The 12,438-nt window shown below is 45.0% G+C and overlaps 1 pseudogene; it reads left to right on the forward strand.

The window, feature by feature from the left end:
* Window positions 1–4,210: 4,210 nt before the first annotated feature.
* Window positions 4,211–6,577, forward strand: LOC119359058 (annotated as a pseudogene).
* The last annotated feature ends 5,861 nt before the right edge of the window (window positions 6,578–12,438 follow it).

A 12,438-nucleotide genomic window follows, 5' to 3' on the forward strand; every position in this document is an offset into this window, starting at 1 on the left:
TAGGTCCCCACGAATCTGCCTGTTATGTACAGAACAACATAGGAGCGGTACAACCTCTATGAGCACCGGTACAACCGGTAACAGGCAATAAGCGGTACAACCGGCCCACAACCGCCCAACAACCGCACGACAACATAGGCCAATCCGGTGGTAGAGCGGTACATGACCGGTACAACCTCCAGACCAATTCTGGAGCGGTACAACCGCTCCAAACACCGGTTGTACCGGTCAAGCGGTACAACCTCTCCATGGGGCGGTACAACCTCTCTGTGTAAAACAGGCAATATCAAAACAGCCACAACTTTCGCATACGAGCTCCGAATTCAACGAAACCAAGTTTGTTGGAAAGCTAATGACAAGGGCTAACACAATCTTGAGAGAAATATCAATAAGAAGAAAATGAGAAAAGGACCATAATAAAATGGTGAGAACCCTTCCTCGGATAAGACCGGTAAAACCTCCAACACCGAAAACATCATAGAAGATGCATGCGAACTCCGTTTTCGATGAACTCAAGCTTGTAATAAAGATGACCATAAGCTCTAAGACTCACAAATGGAACCAAACAAGAACCAAGAAAGATGATGCAAGGATGCAATGGTTTGAGCTCTCGACTAATGATACGATCAAGCTACTCCCTAGAGAGCCCCCCTTGATAGTACGGCAATCGATCCTACAACCCGGTCTCCCAACTACCACTATGAGACCGGTAAAATAGAAAACCTATCAAGGGCAAACCTTTGCCTTGCACATAGTCCACTTAGCTAGATGATGACGATCTTTACTTCCTCAAGTTGGACCACCTTTCTTGATTGTGTTGGCTCGATGAAGACTAGTTGATTGCTCCCCCATACTCCACTATGGGTGAGCCACTCTTTGGAACATCTTCACAATTCCATTGACACCACAATGGACAGCAAGCTTCAAGCTTGATTGCTCCCCCATAATCCATTATGGGTGAGCCACTCTTCGAGTTGCTCCACTTGAACTTGCACACTGCAAACTTGATGACGATCACCACTTGATGTCATCCTCCATGGGTTGTATGAGATCTTCCTCTTGACGCAAGACCATGGAAACATACCTAACCCCACAAAGAACTCTCACGTAGACCATGGGTTAGTACACAAAGCGTAATGGACAATGCTTACCGTACCATGGGATCACTTGATCCCTCTCGGTACTTCTTCTATGCTTTGTGAGTTGATAAACTTGATTCACTCTTGACTTAGTCTTGATCAACATTGAATCTTTCCAACTCTCATTTGGATGATGTCTTGAAGGTAACCATGAATGATCACACAATCTTCTTCTTCAAGACATGCTTGCAATAAGATCAACTCACACATGACCAATCTTTGGATAATTCCTTGAAAAGCACTTTGGCCATCTCAACTCACACATGACCAATCTTTGGATAATTCCTTGAAAAGCACTTTGGCCATCTCATAAACTCCTTGAAACCAACACATGGACTTCAAGACAATCCTATGGACAAATCCTTCAAATAGAACTGAAGGCAACCGTTAGTCCATAGAGATTGTCATCAATTACCAAAACCACACATGGGGGCACGACATGTCCTTTCACAGAGGATATTTGCGTGGTACGGTGGTCAAAACCTTCGGAAGAATATATAATGAATTTTTACCGACCAAAAGAAGTATTGTGCAAGAAAACGGAGTCCGGAGAGCACACGAGGTGCCTACGAGGCAGGGGGCGCGCCCGGGGGGTAGGGCGCGCCCTCCACCCTCGTGGACGCCTCGTGTCCTTCCCGGACTACTTCTTTTTTTCCTATTTTCTTAAATATTTCAAAACAGAGAAAATTGCCATTAGAACTGTTTTGGAGTCGGTTTACTTACCGTACCACGTACCTATTCCTTTTCGGGGTCTGAAACGTTCTGGAAAGTGTCCCTTATGTATTCCTCCGGTGTTACGGTTTCAATAACATTAGTTTCAACACTTATGTGATTACCTGAGATGTAATGTTTGATTCTTTGACCGTTCACCACCCTCGGATTTGTGCCTTCGAAATTGTTGATTTTTATGGCACCGGATACAGAGAAAGATAGGGACTTATAGTTTTTCACAATTGCTAACACTCACACGATATTTATGGGTATGAAGTTTTAGTCGGACACAGAGAAAGATAGGGGCTTATAGTTTTGCCTCCCAACCTTTTACCTCAAGGGTAATGTCAACAATAACTGTTAGCATATACCAGACTAATTTACAACCATATCATCATCAATATTAAGTAAAGGATGAATCTGATCGACTGTTTTTTCCTAATTTGGAACCAAATTAAGCAGCTTCAGTTCCTCATGTTCGATCATTTGGTCTGTGGTTTTCTGTTCCATATAAGATCCCAGAAATATGACATTTAGTGATGCACCGTTGCCAAATAGTATAAAGCAAATGACCCGATGAACTATTGTACATGCATAGAAGAGGAAAGAAACAGAGCATTTACCCGAAGTGAGGAGCACTTGCCGCCGACCTCAAATCTTGATGATGGCATGTTGACCGATGGCATGTTGACTGATGGCAAAGGTAGAACTGTTGACTTTAAGAATGCTATCATCATTATGACCTCAAATCTTGGGTCAGAATACCTTACAACAATAATGACTGCAGAAAAGCCATTAGAGGTTGCAAGGAACCTTGTCATGGAAAAGGTTTGTTAATCCCAAATTGTCATGTAAGGGCTCCATGCAACAGTTCCTACTACCGATTGCCATTCATATTGTTGCTTATGCAGGTTCAGAAGTTCTTCAAGCCCGAACTTCTCAACAGGATTAGTGAGATTGTGATATTCGAGTCACTTTCCTATGAACAAATGAAAGAGGTTGCAAAACGTCAGATTAAGAACGCTGTAGCTAGAGTAGCCAATAAGGGCATCTCTATGTCTACAACCGGTGCCTTGTTGGACGTCATAATGTCGGAGTCACACAATCCGGTTAGTACATCTAACTTCTTTTCTTTACGCATAATTTTGGTAGTATCTTTTAGTAACCATTTGTGTACCTACAGATGTATGGTGCAAGACCCATAAGAAGGTGGGTGGAAAGAAATGTGATAACAATGCTCTCTGAGATGCTAGTCAAAGGTGAGGCTGGTGAAGGTTCAACAATCTTCATCAATGCGACAGATGACAATAAGGGGTTGAAATATGAAATGGTGAAGATGCCGGTCCTAGACTTTTCTAGTGCGTGAGACCCTAGGCTAGGCAATGCGGGCCTCCAAGAACAATATTCAGCTTTGTATTACATTGCTCGTGATAAGAATGACACTCTTGCGCATGTGCTCAATTCATCCTCGTCGGATATTTTTTCGTTACAAAAAAAGACAAAATTTTGCAGTCAACACCCTAAAGATTTTACACCCAGAGGCGGCACAACCTGAATGCGTTTTTTTCCCTGCCCGAGAGGAGACACATCTGGATGAAGATAGGGCGGATGAGTTGATGAGGAAGTTGAAGATGGATCATAAAATCGTAGCACCAAGTCTTGATTGAAGAAAAGGTGGATTGCTATTAGTTGGAAGAAGGAGGTAAGGATCTACTCCCGCACTATTACCTTTAGTGTCATTGGCATGTCGGTGAAAGAATTGGATGGAGAAGTGTGGAGACTGTGAGGACCGTATGGCGAGCCTAGCTGGGATAACAAGGAGCGCACGTAAGGTAGAGCAGAGAAGAGCGGCATCGATCGGCAAGGCGGCAGCCACGGAGTTGATCAGGAATGGCGGCAAGGTCATCATCGCCGACGTGCAGGACGACCTGGTCATCGGAGTCGGTCGCCGCGGAGCTTGGCCCGGCTGTGGGTTCTAATCAGTCGTCTGGTTCCTATTTGTGTACGTACTAGGAGATTTGGGCGACACCGACACGGATTCTACATCTGATAACGCATAACGCATATAGTAGTATATAAAAAGGTCATGAGGGCCCAGCGATTTTGCGAGTGCCAGGACCCCAAATTAGCCTTCAAAAAAGGTAGCGATGATTCGGTGGAAGGTTAATAAGAAGAGGCGGCAACCGCCTCCGCGTGATGACAGGGACAGGGTCACTTCTGTGCGTGCGATTACCGTGCAACGCCCGCCCGTCAGTGGCCAGCTCTTGCTAGAGCGCGCGTGCTGCACGGTCGTCGCTCTAGCAACCTCCGCGCTGTGCCACTGGGCGTGGAGCTACTTCCAGTCCCGCAAGTGCCTGCGCACCTACGGCCGGGACATGACCGGCGAGGGCGACCCGGTCATCGGCCGCGACGACGAGATCGACCGCGTCGTCGACATCCTCTGCCGCAGGACCAAGAACTGCGCGGCGCTCGTCGGCGCCGCCGGGGTCGGCAAGACCGCCGTCGCCGAGGGCCTCGCGCAGCGCATCGCGTCCGGGGCCGTCCCCGACGCGCGTCGTGGAGGTCGACCTCGCGGCCATGGTGGCCGGCACGCGGTACCGTGGCATGTTCGAGGAGCGCATGAAGAACGTGATCAACCGGGCAGAGGCGTCCAACGGCAAGATCATACTGTTTGGACGAGATGCACATGCTCTACTCGGCCGGCAGCAGCCGGACCAACTGCACCAGCGCCTCCAACATGCTCAAGCCGGCGCTGGCCCGCGGCCGCATCCGCTGCGTGGGGGCCACCACCTTTGACGAGTACCGCCAGTACGTGGAGAAGGACCCTGCGCTCGAGCGACGGTTTCAGAAAGTGCACGTCGGGGAGCCGAGCATTGAGGCCACCATTGCCATCTTGCGGGGGCTAAAGCAACGATTCCAAGACCACCATGGACTCGAGATTCAGGATGCCGCTCTCGTCGCTGCTGCGCGCCTCGGTGCCCGCTACATCACCGGTATCAGTACCATCGTCAACAATTCATCTGCCCTCACTCCGTTCCGTTGTGCCTTTTGCTGATTTGATTTGAAACGCTGATGATTTTCATTGTTGTATGTATGTTTCAGGTCGTCAATTTCCAGATAAGGCAATTGATCTGATCGACGAGGCATGTACTTTCATAGCCAGAAAGATGAAGCAGATTGACAACCAAGTACTAGTAGATGACAACACTACTCCCACTAGCTTAAACGATGCAAATAAAAAAGTGGTTGTCAACACGAAAAGTAGCTCCACAAATAGAGTGAAGAAAGCAATTGTTGATCCAAATGATGTCGCACAGGTAGGCACTCCCTCTCTCCCTCTCTCTCTCTCTCTTTCTCTCTCTCTCTCTCTCTCTCTCATTATATATATTTTAGTAAATTGATTTTTATCATGTGATGTGATTGTCATGCATGTTCCAACAATTATTATTTGTAGGTTGTGAGTCGATGGACTGGAATTCCTGTCGCTACGCTTTGTGAAGAGGAGAAGGACAAATTAATCCATATTCGAGACAGATTGCATGAGCGGGTTATTGGTCAAGATGAAGCGGTCAATTTGGTTGCGCAAGCGGTGTTACGCTCTAGGGCCGGCCTTGATCAACCTAGCCAACCGACAGGTACTTTCCTCTTTTTAGACCCGTCTGGTGTTGGAAAGACAGAGCTTGCAAAAGCTCTTGCCGAGCAACTATTTGACAGTGAAAAGATGCCTGTTCGGGTTGACATGTCTGAATATGCTACTGCTGGGTCTGTAACACGTCTCATTGGAGCACCTCCAAGGTACTACTTACTTTCGTGTGCATTAATATTCCTCTTAGAAATAAGATATATTTTCATGCTTAGTCTAATTAATTAGTTTGCCTAATATAAATGCTTCTTTTTGATACTCTTAAAGCTATATTGGATATGAAGATAGCGGACAATTGACTGAAAAGGTGAGAAGGCATCCATATAGCCTTACCTTTTTGATGAGGTCGAGAAGGCACATCCCTCGGTGTTTAATATTTTTCTTCAAATTCTTGATGATGGCATGTTGACTGATGGCAAAGGTAAAATTGTTGACTTTAAGAATACTATCATCATTATGACCTCAAATCTTGGATCAGAATACCTTACAACAAAAATGACTGGAGAAAAGCCATTAGAACTTGCAAGGAACCTTGTCATGAAAAAGGTTTGTTAATCCCAAATTGTCATGTAAGGACTCCATGCAATAGTTCCTACTACTGATTGACATTCATGTTGTTGCTTATGCAGGTTCAGAAGTTCTTCAAGCCCGAACTTCTCAACGGGATTAGTGAGATTGTGATATTCGAGTCACTTTCCTATGAACAAATGAAAGAGGTTGCAAAAATTCAGATTAAGAACGTTGTAGCTAGAGTAGCTAATAAGGGCATCTCTCTGTCTACAAGCGATGCCTTGTTGGACGTCATAATGTCGGAGTCATACAATCCGGTTAGTACATCTAGCTTCTTTTCTTTATACATAATTTTGGTAGTATCTTTTAGTAACCATTTGTGTACCTACAGATGTATGGTGCAAGACCCATAAGAAGGTGGGTGGAAAGAAATGTGATAACAATGCTCTCTGAGATGCTAGTCAAAGGTGAGGCTGGTGAAGGTTCAACAATCTTCATCGATGCGACAGATGACAAGATGGGGTTGAAATATGAAGTGGTGAAGATGCCGGTCCTAGACTTTTCTAGTGCGTGAGACCCTAGGCAGATCTAGGGGTGCCATGAAACCCCCTAGAAAAATGTGAAAATAATGTATACAGTGTACGTAACATTAATTCTATAACCGTTAAATATATTTTAGACTATTTGTTGGATTTACAATGAAAATTTAAAAAAACGAATAATGTGCATGAAAAGCGTTAGATGTGTATTGAAAAATGCTTCTGACGTATACGAATGATGTACAACGTGTATGAAAAAAAGTAGACATCAGAAACATATATATATATATATATTTGTAGAAATGTTAGCCGTGTATAAAATAATGTTTCAGATATGTACAGAAAATGTACAATGTATCCTTAAGAGATAATTCCTTCAGGTGAGAAACCCTATTCAGAAAATGTACAGAAAACATACCCAGTAGCTATGCTGGAAAAAAGAATCCTTCAGCCGTGAGCTCCTTCCACCGTGCTATATGCAAGATATGGCTCTCGGGTAACGCCAGTGAGCGTCAAACAGGGGAGCATTCGCTGAAGGCCAGCATAAATTGGCTGGCCCACTCTGCTTGTTACCCGCTTTTCTAACTTTCTTCTTCTTCTGTTTTTAGTCGGGTTTTTCACTCCCTGAAAAACTGGCTATTTTTATTTTTGGGATAGATATTTTAAAAATATAAAAAAATTAGAATTTATTTTCAGTACGTGTTATATATAAAAGTGTTCAGTATATATAATAAAAAGTTCAATGTACATTAAAAATGTTCGGTGTATGTTATAAAAATGTTCATCATATATAAATAAAAAAGTTCACTATATATTAGAAAGAATCAAAGTATTCAAAGAAATAGTTGTATATTATAAAAATGTTCATTGTATTTGAGATTAACTTTTACCATATATTAGAAAAAAATTCACCATATATTGCAAAAACTATAAAAGTTTAGAAAAAATAAAAAACATAAGAAAAATAAAAATCTGAAAATAGTAAAACACACACACACACACACACACACACGAAAAAACAAGAAAAAGACGCGTGCGCACTTGGAATCGCTGGCTCATCTTGCCTCGTGCTTCAGAGTCAAGCCTTCACTCGGCTAATGGAGAAGTACATTGTAAGTTAACGGCAACAGCCTATTTCAGTGAGAAAAGCGAGGGACATGTTGTTCGGGCTTGGATCCAGTGATCCAATGGATACGTGAAACTCGACATCGGTCGGTGATGACCAATGGTATCTGCAATAGGGGTTGAGGTGGTGCGGGCTAGCTACCCAAGATACTTGACCGGGACAACAAAGGCTCGATGTGGTAATAGCGCGAGGTGTGCAGTAAGCACAAGATATGACGACGGGCCAAGATAGTTGTTGCCAGTGATGGTGCATAACCCCGTTTGTACCCATGGTAGGGGGTGCCACACGGCCACGTGGCGCGCCTAGGGGGTAGGGTGCACCACCAGGCCGTGTGGGGCCCTGGTGAGTCCCCTCTCGTACTTCTTCTCTCCATAATTCCTTCTACATTCCAAAATAATTCTCCAAAAATCCACGCTTTCAATTTGAGCTCTGGAGAATTGCTTTCCCTTCTGTTGCATTCTAGGTCCAAAATTCTAGTTGTCCGACTGTAGCAGGAAGCAGAGGGGACGACAGAGATGACGGAGTATAAAGAAGCGGAGGTGCAGAGAGATGAGGAAGAAAAAAAGCGGTGGAGAGGTCAGCTCGCGAAGGGATAATTAAGGCCGTGTAGACCCACCCAGCAGATGCGACATGTGGTAGGGCGCGTGTGACGTGGGGACGCAGGGAAACGTTAGATCACGTTGTATCATATGCTCCACACACCTCTAGTTCGGCCGGCGCGCCAGAAGGGAACGTTTTCCAATTCATATTCGCCAAGGTGGAGTATTAAAATATGTGTTGAATATTATGTGTACAACTTGTGTTACAATTGGACATGTAATTAGCAGAGAGTTAGGTGTTTGAGTCGGACATGTGTAACATATATCTATTATATATAGACACCGAGGGGTAGCCAAATAGACTAGACATATTGTAGGTTAAGACAGAGATCACGAGAGCGACGGTTGGGGCGCCCGTGGCAGGGGTAGTCGGACCGGTCGTGGCATGGTGGTTGGAGTGTTGTCTGATGGCCTCGACGGGCTTATCGTCGTCCCTATCATGCTATTTGGTATGCATGAGAGGTGCCGCCGTAATCATGCTCCGGGATCTGATGTTGTTGTGCTTCTCCTGAAGACCTCGTGGAGACAGGCGGGAGCTACCGGGTGAAAGCCCTGCGCTTTGATGCCGACGACGATGACGCTCCTGGGCGACCACTATCTCCTTGAAAACGTGGTCGCGGTGCTCCTCTTTATGTTTGGACTACGGGTGAAGATCTTTGTCCGTTATGAACTTGGCAGGGGCGACGCTTTGCGTCGTTATCTCTCCTAAGGGCGTTGTCGTGGAGTTTAGGTGTATTAGGAAGTAGTGTGACGTTGTTCTTCGATAGTCTCGTGTTATCTTCGGTAGCGTAGTGTGTTTCGGTTATTCTGGAATTGGCTTTGTAAGAGGGTCAGCTCATCATTTTGTATCATTCGATTGTGCACTTTATTTAGTTGTGAGCAAAAACCTATTTTGAAATGTAGTCATATAGATGAACCTCATTAATAATTTTTCTCATGCTTTTGTGATTACTTCCTTGACGGATCGGCGTGCACCTCAAATTATTCTTACTATCTCCATGTCAAAATATAAGACATTTTTATAGGCTAATTGCAGCACAATGTTGTATAGAGAGCCAGGCAAAAAGTTACTTCCTCCATTCTACAATGTAGTGCTTCCTTTATCCACATGCTTTAACTTTGACCGTAAATTTAACTATCAAGACCGATTGCGGCGAGAGCAAAAATTATATCAGTGAATTCGTATTCGAAAGAAGTTTTCAATTATATATTTTTTTTCTCCCGCCGCAGTTAGTCTCGTTGGTTAAATTTATTGTCAAAGTTGGACCTCGGGAAGCGCGGGCACACTATATTTTGGAATGGAGGAAGTACAGTAAAGGGAAGCCCAACATCTTCAGATTGCACTGGCACAGGCAAATTTGACCGACCCTTCATTCAGTAATCTAACATCCAAAGTTTACAAGAATCAAACGCAATCCTTCAGACGATTGTGCTTAGAAGTTCGCAGAATGATCTGTTCTACAAGAGTACAAGAATCCAAAGTTTGCAAGAACTGGCACAAGAATCCAACGCAATCCTTCAGATGATCGTGCTACACAAGAGCTTAGGAGTTCGCAGAATTTCTGAAAGATAATGCAGTCTGAATTGAAAAAGATTCAAGAAATCACCCGCCCGCCGCCGTAACCGCCGCCCGCCCAGCCGTCCTAGGCGTCGCCGGCGTTGTCTCCGTCGCCACCGCCGTCGTGCGGAGCGATGCCGTCCGTGGCAAGGCCGAACCCAATCAACAGAAGCCGGCGTCCGCCATCGTCGTTGTACGCGTCCTCGTCCTCCTCGCGGTGGTCCACCGGCAGCACGAACAGAGGACCCTGCCGGGAACGCCCGCGATCTCCGCCCGGCGCTGAAACCAGTACACCGCCTCAACCTCCGCCGCGTCCGCCGTCTCCGCCGACCCCTTCCTCGAGCTCGAGCTCCGCCTCCGCGACCACGGCACCGGTGCGGCGGCCCCGTACATGTGGTCGACCGCCCGCCTCAGAGTTTCCTAATGCTGCGACGCAAAGATCCATGGCAAGAACTGCCTCCTCCTCCACGGGCGACGGTGGTGGGCCGCCCATTACAGGGATCGTGAATGAAAAAAGTTCAAGAACTCGAAAAACAAAATATAAATTATTATGTTTGCGAATCTAAAACTATCCTTGGATATGAAAAAAATTCGCGAATTTCAAAAGAGTTTACAAATTAAAAAAATGTTTGCGAATATGAAAAATGTTCCCATATTCAAAAGAAATCAGGTATTTAATACTCTCTCCGTCCCAATATATGTGTCTCAACTTTACTACAATCTTGTACTAAAGTAGTACAAAGTTGAGATACTAGTTTTGGAACCGAGGCAAGGCAGTAGTTTTTTATGAATATGAATAAAAGTTCATAAATTAAAAAATAAAAAGGAAAGGAAAAAACAAACAAAATGGATTAAAAGGGGAAAATGAAAGAAAGGCCAAGAAAAAAAGGAAGAAAAAAGGAAATAACATTTTGGAACCTTCCCAAAATAGGGTGGAAGGTTCTAGAAGTTTCACAAAATCGGGTTGCGGTTGAACTTTTCGCCCTTGCATCATTGTTGCTCACCACCATAGAAGGCATGGCATCTCCTTCAGGTCTCTGGGTAACTGAAGGTCATCGGGCAAAGATCCATCTCTCGTGTGGGAAGCTCCTCCTCGTGCTCCTCCCGCGTCTACGGGTGAGTGCCACTGCTTGTCACTCGTATGCCCGCGCCCATGCTCCTGACCTGAGCGGACAACACGACATCGGAGGGGCCCCTCACTCGCACATGCATGGACGTCGGACGACATGCTGCTGGTCCTGCAACCATTGGCAAGGACGAGGACCGAGAGAGAGGAGGTGGCGCTAGCGCTTGCCATGGAGAGGAGGAAGAGCATCCAGTTGTGATTGCTAGTGCAACTATTGTTTTGTGGGGTTCTTTTAGGACTTTTACATCCCTCTTTATTAACCGATAGTGATGTACATAGTTATGGTTACAATATGATGTGGCGTTAACAGCCAAATATGACTAATGAGTTTCCGAGATAACCACTAAGTTGTGTGCTTCAAAGTTGTTATTCCCTAGAATCGAAGAGTTGGTCGAAGGACAATAGTCTGTCTATTAGGAGGGTTAAATCGTATATACTTTCATAGCCATGTACTTTCATAGCCAGAAAGATGAAGCAGATTGACAACCAAGTACTAGTAGATGACAACACTACTCTGAGTAGCCTAACCAATGCAAATAAAAAGGTGGTTGTCAACATGAAAAGTAGCTCCACAAATAGAGTGAAGAAAGCAATTGTTGATCCAAACGATGTTGCGCAGGTAGGCCCTCCCTCTCTATATACATATAATTATATACCGACTGTATTTGGTAAACTGATTTTTATTATGTGATGTGATTGTCATGCATGCATGTTCCAACAATATAATTTGTAGGTTGTGAGTCGATGGACTGGAATTCATGTTGCTACGCTTTGTGAAGAGGAGAAGGACAAATTCATCCACATTGGAGGCAGATTGCATGAGCGGGTTATTGGTCAAGATGAAGCGGTCAATTTGGTTGCGCAAGTGGTGTTACGCTCTAGGGCCGGCCTTGATCAACCTAGCCAACTGACAGGTTCTTTTCTCTTTTTAGGCCCGTCTGGTGTTGGAAAGACTATTTGACAGTGAAAAGATGCTTGTTCGGGTTGACATGTCTGAATATGCTACTGCTGGGTCCGTAACACGTCTCATTGGAGCACCTCCAAGGTACTACTTACTTTCTTGTGCATTAATATTCCTCTTAGAACTAAGATATTTTTCATGCTTAGTATAATCAATTAGTTTGCCTAATATAAATGCTTCTTTGATACTTTTAAAATTATATTGGATATGAAGATAGCGGACAGTTGACTGAAAATGTGAGAAGGCACCCATATAGCCTTATCCTTTTTGATGAGCACTGGTAGAAAAAGGGCCTGTTGTCCCGGTTTGTAAGGGCCTTTTGTCCCGGTTCCTGAACGGGGACTAAAGGGTCGGTACTAATGCCCTGTCCCTTTAGTCCCGGTTCAATCCAGAACCGGGACTGATGGGCCTCCACGTGGCCTGTGCGCGGAGCCCAGGCAGGAGACCCTTTGGTCCCGGTTGGTGGCACCAATCGGGACCAATAAGCATCCACGCGTCAGCATTTCTGTGGCTGGGGTTTTTGTTT

This window comes from Triticum dicoccoides, chromosome 2A (assembly GCF_002162155.2).
Source record: "Triticum dicoccoides isolate Atlit2015 ecotype Zavitan chromosome 2A, WEW_v2.0, whole genome shotgun sequence".
NCBI classification, from domain to species: domain Eukaryota; kingdom Viridiplantae; phylum Streptophyta; class Magnoliopsida; order Poales; family Poaceae; genus Triticum; species Triticum dicoccoides.